General features: G+C 37.5%; 1 protein-coding gene across 2 annotated transcripts in view; it reads left to right on the plus strand.

Annotated features, from left to right (window-relative positions):
* Positions 1-2706: 2706 nt before the first annotated feature.
* Positions 2707-17445, plus strand: part of CCDC178 (coiled-coil domain containing 178) — a 442908-nt gene continuing 428169 nt past the window's right edge. The window contains exons 1-2 of one of the 2 annotated variants that reach the window (XM_059140259.1): positions 2707-2792; positions 10825-10870. The gene's annotated coding sequence lies outside the window, so the exon portion shown is untranslated. The remainder of the gene's footprint in view (positions 2793-10824; positions 10871-17445) is intronic. The other variant, XM_059140258.1, reaches the window with a different exon arrangement.

A 17445-nucleotide genomic window follows, 5' to 3' on the forward strand; every position in this document is an offset into this window, starting at 1 on the left:
TTGATAAAACTGCTTAGAGAAACTGTGAGGTTGTCTTTGCTGATGAGGTATTGAATTGCATGTATTCCATATAAAGTAGGTGGACTGATGCTTTATGACAAGAAGATGAGATAAATGGAATCTTATAATGAAAACTCAGGGGGCTCTTGCCTGGATAACTGACTACAACCTTATAGAGCGTGGAGACAATGATATCTGTAGGAATGTTTAGTACTTAAAAGCACAGAAGATTTTCTGTAGAAAGCTGTAAAGGTAATATTCAGCATATGAATATTCTACACTGAATATCCTCCAAATTCTACAGAAAGAGTTGATGATAGGGCAAAATGGTTTTAATCTTGAAATATTTTAAATCATATGTCATTATAGAAAAACATTAGATGCTTTCTTACTTTCTCGTTGTACATCAGTGTGAATTACTTATAATAACTGAATCAAGTTGCTGTAAAAAGTGATTTGATGTAAACAAATTGAATCTTGGAGAATGTCTTGCCAAACAAAATAACTTTTAATTTAGAGAAATTGATAGCATGCCACTTTCTCAGATATAATTAGATACTGGTTCCAATTGCCTGCTTAGGACCCTGCTGGTCCATCTTAATAAAACACTGTTATCAATAAATAGAAGGATTAGCTAATTCTCTATGGCAGGTGTGGTATGCATTTATTTAACATAAAAGCAGCTCTAAATAATTCTGGTGTTAGTAAAACAAGGGGCTCAAAGAACTCTGTTGTTAAATCTAATTCATGAAATGGTCGAACACTGTCAGAGATAAATTAAAACAGTAGCATTCACAGGTCTTAATAACTAATTAGATATGGGCTGATTAAGAAGAGAAAGCCAAGAACAATTGGAGGACAAGTTTATAGTTGACATGTTTTCATAGAGTTGAAGACTGTTGAGATTTAACCACATATCTCTACAGTATCTTTACTATTTTCTATCTTTCTAAACTACATCTAGTATGGGTCTACTAATGGTAAACTCCTTGCTCTTTCAAAATATAGGTGTTTTGGGGTTTTTTTTTTCCTCTCATTCTTGAATGACAGTTTTACAGGGAATGTATTTTTATTTGATCTATTTCTTCTACGTATGTCATTCTGGTCTTTGTCTTTTATTGTTGCTATAGAAAAATCTGTTATTTCTGCTTGTTCTATTTTTGTAGAAAATCTGTTTTTCTATTTGCTAATAAGATGAACTTATCTATGTGTTATTATTTATAATTGATCTGGTATTGATTTAATTTTACAGTGTCTGATTTCTGACCTATTTGAGTGTCAGTGACAATCTTGCCCTTGGGACTTATCTCAGAATTCTGTCTGTAATAGGTCTATAGCAATTATCAATGAGTTCTAATCAATGAAGAGAAAATTGTCAAAAATGAGATTTCTAGTAGGTAAAGTTTTGTTTTAGGAGAAAAATCCAGGTATTCTTTTAATATATCCATTTAGAAACTCTGAACCCTTATGAATATATATTTACTGGTATGTAAATGATTCATCTGGATTAAATTTAACATTGTATCGCTAATGTGTCAAATTTAAATAATTAATGGAAGGAGACGGGAAAGTGGAGAGTGCATTCTGGAGTCTATTTTTTATTTAATTACAAAAAGAGCTCTACTTCTGCATTTATTAACTTAAGATTAAGACTCTTAATTTTTTATTTCTTTGGCTGGAATGATCTTCTTCCAAGTACAGCCTTGCCGATTTCCCACCACTGTAAAGGATTACTAATTGAATAGGCTCTTAAAGTAATAGATTTTGATTATTTAACCTTGGCAGGCCTTTGCCTGTTCCCAGTGTTGCCTGGAAATATGATCTGTGTGAGAATACTAATTCTTATTCTGATGTTATGTTTTTAACTATCTGTAGTTTATCAGTTGGTTTCATCCAAGAAGGCTGCTGACGTCCCCCCAGTGTCTTTAAAGCCTATTTCATGTCACACTATACATAGTCATTGAAGAGGAAACAAAGTTTAGACATATATTTTGTGCAACTTAATATTTCGTGAGATGGACCTACCATACTTCAAAAATTGTTTTTTCTTAAAAATAGACCCTTACACAAATGGCTTGAATTCATCATTTTCCCCACCTCAATCTCCAGACACAAAGAGAAGTTTTCCTTTCCTCCCTAATAGTTTGTTCATGTTTTTCAATACTCAGATCACCTTAAGACCAACAATCAAAACAAACCGAGGTTGGCACTTACAGTCTTCCTTGCATTGTAATAAAGGGCAAGAAAACAGGCACTGGAAGGCTTCCCTTTAATAGAAATTATACTGAAGGTAACAGAAACATTGAGAGTAAGAATTAAAGTTCTCCTGTCTTGGAATTCAATAAATCTTTGATGCTCTGATTTTGATGCTCCAACAGTAATAAATACTGTAATAAATACTGGAATTTAAAAAATCTTTGATGCTCTGATTTTGATGCTCCTACAGTAATAAATACTGTAGGAAAGGCGTTGACTGGTGCCCACCCAATTCCTCTTCAGTAAAGAGAAATGGGAGTTTTGCGGGGCATGTTGGTTACAGAAGGAAAGGAGCGCGGAGGGGGCGGCTCCCGGGAAGAGCTCAGAGCACCAGGCGGGCTGGTCTGGGGCGGAAACGCCGGGCAGACTCATTACCTGCCCGGGAGGCCCAACGAGCTCGAGCCCAGAAGTCCGGGGCCCTTGCCTCCGCTCCGCGGTTGCCTGGACGCCGGGTAACCGACCCCGAGGGCCTCGGCCGCGGGCGCCGCGGAGCCGGCGGGGTGCGCAGAAGCGGCACCGGGAGACGGGCGGAGCCGGTGAGTCCGGGGCTGCGCATTCCTCTGGCGGCCTGCACGGCTCCCACCCGCAGCAGCCAGAGCCCCGTATCCTGGGGCGCCTGTGCCCTGAGTTACACCCCCATTCCGGTCAGTTCCTTAATCAATCCCTTCCGGGAGGCGGAAGCAAGGCTGTCACTCGGGGAGTTTGAGAAAAATCCCCGTGGCGTGGGTTAGGGATGTAAAGTCTCCCTCCACTGGCCGCCCAGCTGTACTTCACGTTGTCTAGAACGGCATCCCTAGGCTCTCATTCTTTTAATAATTATTTCTACCTTTTATTTTGCTTATAAGGCCTCCTTGTGGTGGTTCATGTATTATTATTATTTTGAATTGCTATTTTTCTTCTTTTGATATTTTATTTTTCAAGTGTCTTCTCTAATACTGCACATCTACTTAGGGCAGAGGCTGGGAATTTTATTTGTTCTACAGCACCCCAAGTAAGATGACCCACAATAACACTCATTTCTGCAGATGAGGAAAATGAGGCACACAGCTGATACATGACTTAACCAAGGACTGAGAATTAGCAAACTTCAGACTCAGGAGACCTCTTTCTCACTTCCAGTTCAAAGCATTTTCTATTTCTTTGACACTGGATGCTCAATAAGTATTTGTGAATTGATTTGGTAACTTCCCAGGCCTACTTACTATTGCATGAGCTGTCTGGACATCTTGACCCAAGTGTAACATTCTAAAGCTATCCCTGTTACTGGGTAACTTGGTTCTTGTCCCAGAGGCACCTCAGAATTGGAGACCCAAGACCAGAATGGGGAGTTGAGTAGTGGAGTATAACACGCTTTCTTTTTTTTTTTCTCTCTCTCTCTCTTTTTTAAGATTTATGTATTTATTTATTTGACAGACAGAGATCACAAGTAGCCAGAGAGGCAGGCAGAGAGAGAGAGGAGGAGGCAGGCTTTCCAAGGAGCAGAAAGCCCAACACGGGGCTCAATCCCAGGACCCTGGGATCATGACCTGAGCAGAAGGCAGAGGCTTTAACCCACTGAGCCACCCAAGTGCCCCGTCACACACTTTCAAGAGTGAACGCAGGCCAGTGCTTGAACAAGAGTAGCAATGGCACCCAGAAGATCTAGAGGCATCCTTTTTTGTTTTTTGTTTTTTAAGATTTTATTTATTTATCAGAGAGAGAGAAGGGGAGAGAGCGAGCACAGGCAGACAGAATGGCAGGCAGAGACAGAGGGAGAAGCAGGCTCCCTGCCGAGCAAGGAGCCCGATTTGGGACTCGATCCCAGGACGCTGGGATCATGACCTGAGCCGAAGGCAGCTGCTTAACCAACTGAGCCACTCAGGCGTCCCTAGAGGCATCCTTTTAAGCCTGCTTTTTGCCTATGTAAATTTTGTTTTGATTGACATTTTTGACTGACAGCTGGTGGTTATGTAACATTTTGGCTCCTGCGCATGCACCTACCCATGATTCATTCTGTTATAATTGTATTCATTTCTGTATTGTATATTTATGAGTGTCTAATGACCTTTTGTTACCTTAAAGGTACTTAAGGATACGTTGCACTCTATGTGCACATGTTCCGCTCTTAGAAGTCCCCTTGTGGGTGGTGCCTGGGTGGCTCAGTGGGTTAAAGCCTCTGCCTTTGGCTCAGGTTATGATCCGATGGGTCCTGGGATCAAGCCCCGCATCAGGGAGCCTGTTTCCTCCTCTCTCTCTCTCTGCCTGCCTCTCTGCCTACTTGTGGTCTGTGTCTGTCAAATAAATAAAATCTTAAAAAAAAAAAAAAAAAAGAAGAAGAAGTCCCCTTGTGGCTTTTGACCCAGCTCTGTAGCTAGTCCTTCCCTTTTTTTTTGGCCCCTCGAGGTGTCTCTGAAGGTGTGGCTGGGCACTGAGGGTGTGGCCAGCACCTGCTTTATCCCTCCTCACTCATGCCTAACTGCCTAACATCCCTCCCTGTCCTTCCAGGCCTTTTCCCCGTCAAGTCATTTCTGGGTCCTATTTGGCAAATAGGGTTTAGGACACCACTTAACAAGGTTAAGAACTCAGACAAATGAATGGCTAACTATGAAATGCATCCAAATGCCCACAACCTAAAGGATTTTGAGCTGTTGGTTTATTTTGAATTATCTTTAGACATTTGTATGTGAGACAAGTGCATTTCTATCCTCAATATATAATACTTCTCATTTTATTATTGCATTCTTAAGATTTTATTATTAACCATATCCAGCTAATTTCCAGAGCTGCCAAAACTATGAGTTTGAACCATAACCTACCAATTTTACCTGAAGTCCCGTTATGTTGGTAACTACCACACGTCTTACACTCAATTCAGCCTGTCTCTTCTGCTCTTGCTTCAGATTCAACATAACCTCAGACTCAACTAACCTGTCACTACAACTTCAGAGTTTGTTCTTTCTTCTCCATTCCCTAAGGCAGTAAGTGACATACACTTTCTTTTTCCTTTCTACTATGGACTTCATTCTCACACAAGTTTATTCCACTAAACTATAACTTGATTTCCAAGAGCTCTGGACTCATAAATTCCCAGCCTAACAAGAAAATCTAGAAACGCCAGGGATGAGACTCCTTGTCTGCAGTTGGTTTACCTGACTGTCCCTAAAGCATTCATGTTGGGGTTAGGACTAATAGGATTGACAGCAATTTATCGAACCATGTAGATGGAGTGGGCAAATAATTTCTTAAAAGAAAGGAACTCTCTTTATCTTAAAAGGAGAGGTTCTGGGGAAAAAAATAAAAACAATATTTGTCTACCCAGAGTTTACCTACAAAACAAGGTTAATGAGAATATTGACTAAAGAATTCCTAAAATGCTAGACATTGGAATCTCGACAAAATGGAAAGCAGAAGATGTATGGTAAGAAAGGAAAAGCAGGGAGAGTAGGCAACTGGAATACTCAGAGTGGGCGAAGAATTTGCGTTGTGGTAATGCTGTAAGACAGAGAACTGGATTGATCGTAAGTTTTGGATTATGTGCCTGGTGGAAAAGTAGTACTTCCACAAGCAGATGGTTGCATGGTTGAGCCTTAATGATCATGATGTCTGTTTTCTGCACTATAATAACACTAATAAATATATGGAATTTCAAAATTGGTGCTGAACTTTTAACCTCAGTTATAATGCTATGGATACAAAAACCACCCAAATGAAAATAAATGGAGCCTATTTGTTCAGAGGTTGCAATAGCAAGGAGTCAGCCGCCATCGTTTGTGTAGGGCAGAAATGCAAAGGGAGACAAGAAAGTAGGAGTCTTCAAATGAAAAAAAAAAGAGAGAGAGAGAGGACTTTAGGTATGCCCTGGACTTTGTTGACATGGGGAAGCTGGAGATGGGTTAACTAGGAGCGGGACATCCTATATGATCGGTTTGAGGAGCTTATTTGGCTTTCTCTGGTTGGTCCTGAGTTGGAAGTACAGACAAATATTAGGGAAGCTGGCAGTAACTAACAAAGTCCTGATTGTTCTGGGAAGATTACTATAGAGGTTGTGGTTTGGCTTCCTGGGCTGGTTGGTGTAGAGAATTCTGGTGGGTTAGAATTCTATTTTTACATATGGTTTGGCCCCTGTCCATCTGTATATTCAGTCTCTCAATGTTCACAGAAATTCAGTTAGGTAAACTTAATTTTACCCTTATATTAGAAAACTGAGATATGGACAGATTTGGATAGTTTAAGTATTGTATTCATGACCATATAATTTGTTAGTGAATTCTCATTCACTGAATTTAAATCATGGCTATTTATTAAGCAGTTATTATACACTGGTCAGTGAACTAAACACTTTGCCATATATCTAATCTCCTCACGACACTTTGAGACATTATCATTTACATCATTTTCCAGAGGAGGAGACTGATGCTTAAATACACGAAGTAGTCTTCTCAAGGTCATGTAGATGGTAAGGAGCCCATCCAGAACTTAATCCCATATTTTACTGACTTAAAAGCTATGTTCCTTGGCACTTGATTAAACTGATTATCTACTTTCATCACTCTTAGTCTATATCTATGAACATTACTATCTGGCTTTTTTTCCTGGATACTTATGTGAGCCAGGATGGGAGACAAACCATGAGAGACTGTGGACATTAAGAAACAAACTGAGGGTTTTGGAGGGGTGGGGGGTGGGGGTGAGCCTGGTGGTGGGTATTAGGAGGGCACATATTGCAGGGAGCCTGGGTGTGGTGCATAAACAGTAAATTTTGGAACACTGAAAAAAAAATTAAATTAAATTAAAAAAAAAAAAGACTTTTCAGTGTGCAATGAAGGGATTTAATATACTATTAGGATACTGGAAAAACTTTGGATTTACCCACAGCCAACAAAATGGACGAGAGGTCTGGGCATGTGAAATGACATAGTGAAGGTGGAGGTGTGAAGAAATGGTTGAAAAGGCAGTGGAAGACTACTAACAAGAGGGCATGAGTACCTAAAATGGACTGCTTCTCTTAATAAGCTAATGAAATACTTTACATGAAGACCAGTTATTTATAGATAAACTAAATATCGCTGATGGTTAGTAAGATGTCTCACAGACAAACTGGACAACTATTTTTCTTTTAAATTTGTTTTGTGCAAGTGAAGTATATATTTTTTCCTTGAAGAGAAATCTATCCTCAGGAATTGTAATTGTTGAGCCCCCAAATCACACTTGCGACAAATTCTTTGAAAGACTGAAGGAAGCTGAGTATTTTTGCTAGTGACATTATATTAGCCAGGGTTAATTATGTGTTAATCCCTCTAGTGTTCCACTGCTTATGGAACTCCGTTTACTCAGTTTGTGCTCTCTGAACAATTTTATTACAGGCAAAATATATAGCACATAAACAGCAGAAAATATGCAAGAAAAGTGTCCAGAGATCTTAGGCACAGATTCCTCTATTCTCCCATTTCTGTGCAGACAGGTCTGTAACCACTACTGCTGTGCATCTGACGCACCTCTGTAGCAGGAAAGCCAAATCTTCCCATGGTGGAGATCTCCTGTATGAAATTCCTCATATATACATATTCTAGCTTGTGTTTCCAGCTTTTACTTTGAAAGCTCCCCTCTCCTAGGCTCTGTCAAAATTAGATGCAATTATAAATCCAATTATTATTATTAAACAGTGCTGGCAGGCTGATGATATATGCTGCTCTGAAACAACTCACAGACCCGTCGTTTAAAAACATCATTTATCCTTAGTTAATGCATTCCATAGTGTTGGCCAAGGGTCAGTAACTCTGGAGATAAGCTGCAATTAATCCAAACAAGCTAAAATGAACCCATTATATGCACAGCCGATGGACATGGCAACTTTTAAACTAAATGCTCAAGTCTTTTCCACAATAGAAGTAGCAAACAAATAAATACCCCCTCTTGTATCTACATATCATTTCCTGTACAGCTCTTTCCATCCTGTATTTGTTTGTTCTCTGGAAACAGTGGTTGACTCATGTCTTTTCTTCTTCCTCATTCATTCACTCCTGGGCTTCTTGCTGCTTAAATTCTGCTACTGTCATTTAATGTCACCCATGACCTATTGCCACATTAAATGGACTTTCCTCCCCGCCCTAGTTTTCTAGAAATTGTTAATGTCGTTAATTTTCTGGCTTCGTCAAGATTCCTTTCTTTGTTGTGTGATCTCATCAAATTATCAGCTCCAAAATGATAATACTGAAAAAACTAGCTCTTTTCAAATTTTCTCATGAATAGTAGACACACATTTAACATTAAAAAGCACTCATAGGTAAATTTAAAATAGTCATCTTTCCTCTAATCCTACCAGTTCCTCACATCGACCCAGATGAAGAGAATGGCATTGCCATCGACCCACTCCCTCTTGCCAGCAACGGGAGTTACTCTAGACTCTTCCTTTGCTGTTACCATGTCTGATTTCTTACCAAATAATGCAGTTTGTTCCTATTAAATATCTTTTGGTTCTTTCTTCTTCTCTCCATTTTTATTTCCTCTGGATTAATTTAAAAAAAAAATACCTTGATTAGTAGTCTTCTTCTTGATCATTTTTGGCCTCAAATTATGCTCTCCTCCAATTAATCCTCCGGCATGGCACTGGATTGTGACTACTTATTCACTAATGTCTTCCCACAAAAGATTCTAAATGGTTAAAAAGAGGTCTTGTTTATTTTTGTGTCTTCAGTGACTACCATATAATGTATATTCAATAAATATTTTCTGAGTGAATAAATGAATATGGAGTTTGGAAAATATGTATGGAAAATTATCATATGCTACTGACACACTCCAGAAAATGTTGCTGAGACACTTCTCTACAGTGATAGAACTGTCCTAGAATGTGTGACCACTAAGCTACCTGTGGTTACTGAGGCCTTGAAGGGGGCTAATATAGCCAAAGGATGGAATTTTTAATTTTAAAATTTAGGATGGCTAGTGTCTTTAGTCTAGGATAGTACAGCTTTAGAAAACAGGCCCATAACGTTCCTTTATGCTCCAGTATCACCATCTCAAACTAAGATTCCAGAGATGTTCTGTCACACAGAGTTCAGAAATTCCATTCAAGAAAATTTCTGACTACTTAATACATGCCAAGCCCTGTGGCTTCAAAGAGAAAACAAATAATCTCTAAAAACAAAGATGCAGCAGGAAAATGCCAGCTAGTAATGGAATCTGATTTCTGAAATGCTGATATTTAGGGGACATCCTGATTCCAACAGTGGAAAAGAACATTTTATTTTTTTCCCTCTTCTTCCTCTTCCTTCTCCATCTATATTCTGAAGTAGCAAATGTGAGTGGAATTGTCACAACTATACTTCTGATGATGATGGGAGCCATTCTGGATCCCACTTTATACCCCTCCTTAAGGTGATGATGAACTTCTGCCAGTTTATTTGACCTATTTAGTTTACATTATGTCTCCTCTCTTTTCTACCCTCTATTTTGTATGTGTTTGGTATTTCAGTTGCTTTTAGACTTATTAATTTCTTTTCATTTTGTAATACACTGTCAAAGATGACCCAATATCATATCCCTCTGGCTCCAGACAATTCCACCAAGCTGTGTCATTTATTATGACTGGCTGTTTGTAGTGTGATAGCAAATTTTCAATCAGTATGACAGCATTTATAGCCAAGCTAATTTAGATTACTTAGCAAATATTATGATATGAGATTACGTATAAAATGATATCAGTGGGGTCCAAATATGTTGTATATAATGTATTTCTTTATCCACTAATTTGAACATTTCCATAGAAAACTGCAGTAAGAAGCTCTTGGCATAATTTCTTTATAATAAATTCTGAATGCTGCTTATTACTTTTGATTTTCTTATTCTCCAGATGGTTACACATTTGCTCTCTATTTGTCTGTTATTTCACTAAACACAGACTTCTTACTGGGTGCTATTATTTATTTATTTATTTTTATTGATATCTTTGGTTTGTCTTGTAGCAGACAAGAACCACAAAAAGTGGTTCTTTTAACCGATAATTTAAGAACAACAAGAAAGGAAATTAGAGGAAATCTTGATTTTCCAGCGTGATTTAATATTTTTCAAGATCCATACCACTGGATGAATGTTGAGATCTATACTGAACATTAACAATTTAAATCATTTCGTGGTAAAAATTATATAATTCCTAGAAAATATAAATAAGTAATGCTTGTATTGAGATCTTTGCTTAATCATAGTAATTTAAAAAATCCAAATGTTTATATTTTAAAATCTTTCAAAAATGGCATCATTAATAAAAGAATTACTTCTTTTTCCCATTGCATAATGATAACCTCATAGGGACATCCAGTTTGGTTTTCTTTTTCAAAAGTATAGGAAAGTACACCTTTCCATACAAAGAAATTGCTTATGTTGAATTATTAGCCAGTCATGGAGTGGGAAGCTATTAAGGTGCATTACTGTTTAGAATGAAACATGTAATAGGAAACCTCAGTATTTCATTAAATTTTTTCAACTAACAGCTTAAAGCTGTAGTTAGAAGGAAATAAAGCTTCATTGTCAAGTTTCACCCTATTCTTTATTTTCTGATTAGTTTTAGTTTCATATTTTCTTTTCCTTCAGATGACTTACTGGGCTCGGGTAAAGAACCTAAGAAGAGAAACACTGAGTGAGTAGTGGGTGAAGGGGTGAGAGGCAGCAGCGCACTACCTGTTTTCAATTTCATGTTTGAAGAGCTATAGGAGGGGGGGGAAATGACCTTTTGCCGAGGTCATATTCAAGGAAGAGTTAGTCTTTCGGTTTTTATTAAATTTTAACTTGGTAGCTCATATGAACTAGAATTCTTTCTTATTTAGAAACATATGCTTTGCATTAATGCAGTAGTTGCATTTTGGGGAAGATCATTTAGGGAATCTGGATAAATAAAAATCAGATATACTCTGGAGGCCCCCTGCCAATGTATGGATAATTCTTTCGCAAATGCAGAAAACTCAGTTCTCAGTAGAATTTTTAAAGTATCTCCTATGTGAATACTCAGGATTCCTCTCAGATTATCCAAATTTAAACCCTACAAGGTTCATAAAAATGACAGGCAGAATGGACAGTCTTGCATTAAAAAAATAGAGAGATCTTGGTGAGTGTTGTTAAAATTTCTAATCGAAGGTGAACTCACACTGAGTAGTTTCTTCATTATTCAAATATAACCTCAGAATAGTTTATGAGTTTTTCTTATAAAGCAATAAATAAACCTGTGGAAAGGTCACATTTTATGTACCTTAATACCACATTAGTCAATGTAAATGAGTTGTCTTAACATTTAGTTCCTTAGTAGACAATAGGTTTGAAAAATTTCAAGGCTGCTGCTTGTTGCGATCTTTAAAAGAGTAATTAAATCAATGGGAAAAGGCAAACAATTTTTAAAATATTTTACGGTTTCTCTTAGTAAAGCATCATAAATGAATTATAGATAGAAACAGCATGGAGATAATGTGTTCCTTATTGCTAGGTTCAGTCCTTCTTAAATGAGTTATCAGAATTGTTTTTAAAAAGAGATTTGTTTCTTTGTTTCTGAGGATCCTAGAGTGTATAAAATTAGGAATAAGACCCCTCACTGGTATATACACCTACAAATGTTGTATTGGGGTGTGTGTGGGGGGGGGGAGGCGTGAAAAGTTAATACTAACATTGGTGTTGAAGAAATATATTACTGACATTCCTAAGTAAAACTTATAGTTCCATTAAAACAACTTTTCCCACTACCAATATACTTCTTTGCTATAGAAGCCTGGATCTTAGTCTACAGCTAAGCCCTGTAAAGAATATCACATTAATATTTTCCTCTGAATCAACTAAATTCCAACTTGGTAGTCTATCCCACCAGTTCAGCAAGAAATTTACCATTATTCATAATATATACATTAGTGTGGTTATACATTCATAATTATCTATATTTATACCAAAAGTATTGAAAAACAAAGTTTACATTTTAGGTGGAAAAGAAAAAAAATTTACAAGGTGTTTATCTTTTTACATAGAATTACAGCAAAACAGCACATATAATCTTAACTATAACATTGAAGCAATCTCAAATTTAAGCTTATTTTTGTTAACAAATAAGTTCTTTGGTTCTGTAGGTTACAAATGTTCTGCATCCTCTAGTTTACATGACTAATAAAGATAAATGATTTATAACATGGTTACCTGAATAAAAAGAATTTCTAGGTAAAAGTGATTTTTCTTTATATTTTCTATTTCATTAAGTATGGTTCCATGATTTAAAGAGGTCCCTTTTTAAATTAAAACTATGGTTTCCTTTACTAAAGAGAGATGTAGCTTATTTCTATCATATATTATTTTCTCTCCCCTTATTTCAAGTAATATAGCCATTCACAATACGGACATTCTTTTGCAGTTTGCACATGTGTATTACCTTTTGCTATGTAATAAATTGATTCTTCTATTACTTAACTGTATTATAACTTATGCAAATAAGTTTTATCATATTAATTACTGAAGACCGCAAACGTTTTCTATATCAATTTGCTCTCTTTCTCCCAAGGGTGTGTGTTTGTATGTGGGGGTTGTCTAGGGATAGTCAATTCCAATTCTTTGCTCATTTTTTTCTCACCAATTTTTTGTAACTTTATACATTAAGCCAGGAACATTTTGTTACCCACATCTTAAAAATTTCTTCCTGATTTGAGAGATTTAAAAAAAAAAATGGTTGGATAGGGGCAGCTGGGTGGCTCAGTGAGTTAAGCCTCTGCCTTCAGCTCAGGTCATGGTCTCAGGGACCTGGGATCGAGCCCAGCATCTGGCTCTCTGCTTGGTGGAGAGCCTACTTCCTCCTCTCTCTCTGCCTGCCTCTCTGCCTACTTGTGATTTCTCTCTCTGTGTCAAAAAAAATAAAAAAAATCTTTAAAAAAATGGTTGGATAGCTTTAAACTTTTATGGAGTCATAGCTCTAGAACTTGATGTATTTTTTGGTGTTATGCTCAGGGACCTTTCTCATTTTTATATAAAGTTTCCTCTAGCTGTTTGTTTTTTCTTTTATATTTAAGCTTTGAATCTATTTGAATTTGAGCCTAATTCTATAGTCTCAAACAGAGAATTTAGATTCCGTTAAAATCAAGTTTACATTTAACAAATGATTGGGAAATATTGCACATTTTTTTTAATTTTTAATTTTTTATAAACATATATTTTTATCCCCAGGGGTACAGGTCTGTGAATCACCAGGTTTACACACTTCACAGCACTCACCATAGCACATCCCGTCCCCAATGTCCATAATCCCACCCCGTTCTCCCAAACCCCCTACCCCCAGCAACCCTCAGTTTGTTTTGTGAGATTAAGAGTCACTTATGGTTTGTCTCCCTCCCAATCCCATCTTGTTTCATTGATTCTTCTCCTACCCACTTAAGCCCCCATGTTGCATCACCACTTCCTCATATCAGGGAGATCATATGATAGTTGTCTTTCTCTGCTTGACTTATTTCACTAAGCATGATATGCTCTAGTTCCATCCATGTTGTCGCAAATGGCAAGATTTCATTTCTTTTGATGGCTACATAGTATTCCATTGTGTATATATAACACATCTTCTTGATCCATTCATCTGTTGATGGACATCTAGGTTCTTTCCATAGTTTGGCTGTTGTGGACATTGCTGCTATAAACATTTGGGTGCATGTGCCCCTTTGGATCACTATGTTTGTATCTTTAGGGTAAATACCCAATAGTGCAATTGCTGGGTCATAGGGCAGTTCTATTTTCAACATTTTGAGGAACCTCCATGCTGTTTTCCAGAGTGGCTGCACCAGCTTGCATTCCCACCAACAGTGTAGAAGGGTTCCCCTTTCTCCGCATCCTCGCCAGCATCTGTCATTTCCTGACTTGTTGATTTTAGCCATTCTAACTGGTGTGAGGTGATATCTCATTGTGGTTTTGATTTGTATTTCCCTGATGCCGAGTGATATGGAGCACTTTTTCATGTGTCTGTTGGCCATCTGGATGTCTTCTCTGCAGAAATGTCTGTTCATGTCCTCTGCCCATTTCTTGATTGAGTTATTTGTTCTTTGGGTGTTGAGTTTGCTAAGTTCTTTATAGATTCTGGACACTAGTCCTTTATCTGATATGGCGTTTGCAAATATCTTCTCCCGTTCTGTCAGTTGTCTTTTGATTTTGTTAACTGTTTCCTTTGCTGTGCAAAAGCTTTTGATCTTGATGAAATCTCAATAGTTCATTTTTGCCCTTGCTTCCCTTGCCTTTGGCGTTGTTCCTAGGAAGATGTTGCTGTGGCTGAGGTCAAAGAGGTTGCTGCCTGTGTTCTCCTCAAGGATATTGATGGATTCCTTTCTCACATTGAGGTCCTTCATCCATTTTGAGTCTATTTTTGTGTGTGGTGTAAGGAAATGGTCCACTTTCATTTTTCTGCATGTGGCTGTCCAATTATCCCAGCACCATTTATTGAAGAGGCTGTCTTTTTTTCCATTGGACATTCTTTCCTGCTTTGTCGAAGATTAGTTGACCATAGAGTTGAGGGTCTATTTCTGGGCTCTCTATTCTGTTCCATTGATCTATGTGTCTGTTTTTGTGCCAGTACCATGCTGTCTTGATGATGACAGCTTTGTAATAGAGCTTGAAGTCCGGAATTGTGATGCCACCAACTTTGGCTTTCTTTTTCAATATCCCTTTGGCTATTCGAGGTCTTTTCTGGTTCCATATAAATTTTAGAATTATTTGTTCCATTTCTTTGAAAAAGATGGATGGTACTTTGATAGGAATTGCATTAAATGTGTAGATTGCTTTAGGTAGCATAGACATTTTCACAATATTTATTCTTCCAATCCAGGAGCATGGAACATTTTTCCATTTCTTTGTGTCTTCCTCAATTTCTTTCATGAGTACTTTATAGTTTTCTGAGTATAGATTCTTTGCCTCTTTGGTTAGGTTTATTCCTAGGTATCTTATGGTTTTGGGTGCAATTGTAAATGGGATTGACTCCTTAATTTCCCTTTCTTCTGTCTTGTTGTTGGTGTAGAGAAATGCAACTGATTTCTGTGCATTGATTTTATATCCTGACACTTTACTGAATTCCTGTATAAGTTCTAGCAGTTTTGGAGTGGAGTCTTTTGGGTTTTCCACATATAGTATCATATCATCTGCGAAGAGTGATAATTTGACTTCTTTGCCGATGTGGATGCCTTTCATTTCCTTTTGTTGTCTGATTGCTGAGGCTAGGTCCTCTAGTACTATGTTCAATAGCAGTGGTGATAATGGACATCCCTGCCATGTTCCTGACCTTAGTGGAAAAGCTTTCAGTTTTTCTCCATTGAGAATGATATTTGCAGTGGGTTTTTCATAGATGGCTTTGATGATATTGAGGTATGTGCCCTCTATCCCTACACTTTGAAGAGTTTTGATCAGGAAGGGATGCTGTACTTTGTCAAATGCTTTTTCAGCATCTATTGAGAGTATCATATGGTTCTTGTTCTTTCTTTTATTGATGTGTTGTATCACATTGACTGATTTGCGGATGTTGAACCAACCTTGCAGCCCTGGAATAAATCCCACTTGGTCATGATGAATAATCCTTTTAATGTACTGTTGAATCTTATTGGCTAGTATTTTGTTGAGTATTTTTGCATCTGTGTTCATCAAGGATATTGGTCTATAGCTCTCTTTTTTGATGGGTTCCTTGTCTGGTTTTGGGATCAAGGTGATGCTGGCCTCATAAGATGAGTTTGGAAGTTTTCCTTCCATTTGTATTTTTTGGAACAGTTTCAGGAGAATAGGAATTAGTTCTTCTTTAAATGTTTGGTAGAATTCCCCCGGGAAGCCGTCTGGCCCTGGGCTTTTGTTTGTTTGGAGATTTTTTTTTTAATAATTTTTTTTTATTTTTTATAAACATATATTTTTATCCCCAGGGGTACAGGTCTGTGAATCACCAGGTTTACACACTTCACAGCACTCACCAAAACACATACCCTCCCCAATGTCCATAATACCACCCCCTTCTCCCAAACGCCCTCCCCCCAGCAACCCTCAGTTTGTTTGGAGATTTTTAATGACTGTTTCAATCTCCTTACTGGTTATGGGTCTGCTCGGGCTTTCTACTTCTTCCTGGTTCAGTTGTGGTAGTTTATATTGTTTCTAGGAATGCATCCATTTCTTCCAGATTGTCAAATTTGTTGGCGTAGAGTTGCTCATAGTATGTTCTTATAATAGTTTGTATTTCTTTGGGGTTAGTTGTGATCTCTCCTCTTTCATTCATGATTTTATTTATTTGGGTCCTTTCTCTTTTCTTTTTGATAAGTCTGGCCAGGGGTTTATCAATTTTATTAATTCTTTCAAAGAACCAGCTCCTAGTTTGTTGATGTGGTCTATTGTCTTTTTGGTTTCTATTTCATTGATTTCTGCTCTGATCTTTATGATTTCTCTTCTCCTGCTTGGCTTAGGGTTTTTTTCTTGTTCTTTCTCCAGCTCCTTTAAGTGTAGGGTTAGGTTGTGTACCTGAGACCTTTCTTGTTTCTTGAGAAAGGCTTGTACCGCTATATATTTTCCTCTCAGGACTGCCTTTGTTGTGTCCCACAGATTTTGAACCGTTGTATTTTCATTATCATTTGTTTCCATGATTTTTTTCAATTCTTCTTTAATTTCCTGGTTGACCCATTCATTCCTTGGAATGATGCTGTTTAGTCTCCATGTATTTGGTTTCTTTTCAAACTTCCTTTTGTAGTTGAGTTCTAGCTTTAGAGCATTGTGGTCTGAAAATATGCAGGGAATGATCCCAATCTTTTGATACCGATTGAGTCCTGATTTAGGACCGAGGATGTGATCTATTCTGGAGAATGTTCCATGTGCACTAGAGAAGAATGTGTATTCTGTTGCTTTGGGATGAAATGTTCTGAATATATCTGTGATGTCCATCTGGTCCAGTGTGTCATTTAAGGTCTTTATTTCCTTGCTGATCTTTTGCTTGGATGCTCTGTCCATTTCAGTGAGGGGAGTGTTAAAGTCCCCTACTATTATTGTATTATTGTTGATGTGTTTCTTTGATTTTGTTATTAATTGGTTTATATAGTTGGCTGCGCCCACTTTGGGGGCATAAATATTTAAAATAGTTAAATCTTCTTGTTGGACAGACCTTTTGAGTATGATATAGTGTCCTTCCTCATCTCCTATTATAGTCTTTGGCTTAAAATCTAATTGATCTGATATAAGGATTGCCACTCCTGCTTT

Source organism: Mustela lutreola, chromosome 11 (assembly GCF_030435805.1).
Source record: "Mustela lutreola isolate mMusLut2 chromosome 11, mMusLut2.pri, whole genome shotgun sequence".
NCBI classification, from domain to species: Eukaryota; Metazoa; Chordata; class Mammalia; order Carnivora; family Mustelidae; genus Mustela; species Mustela lutreola.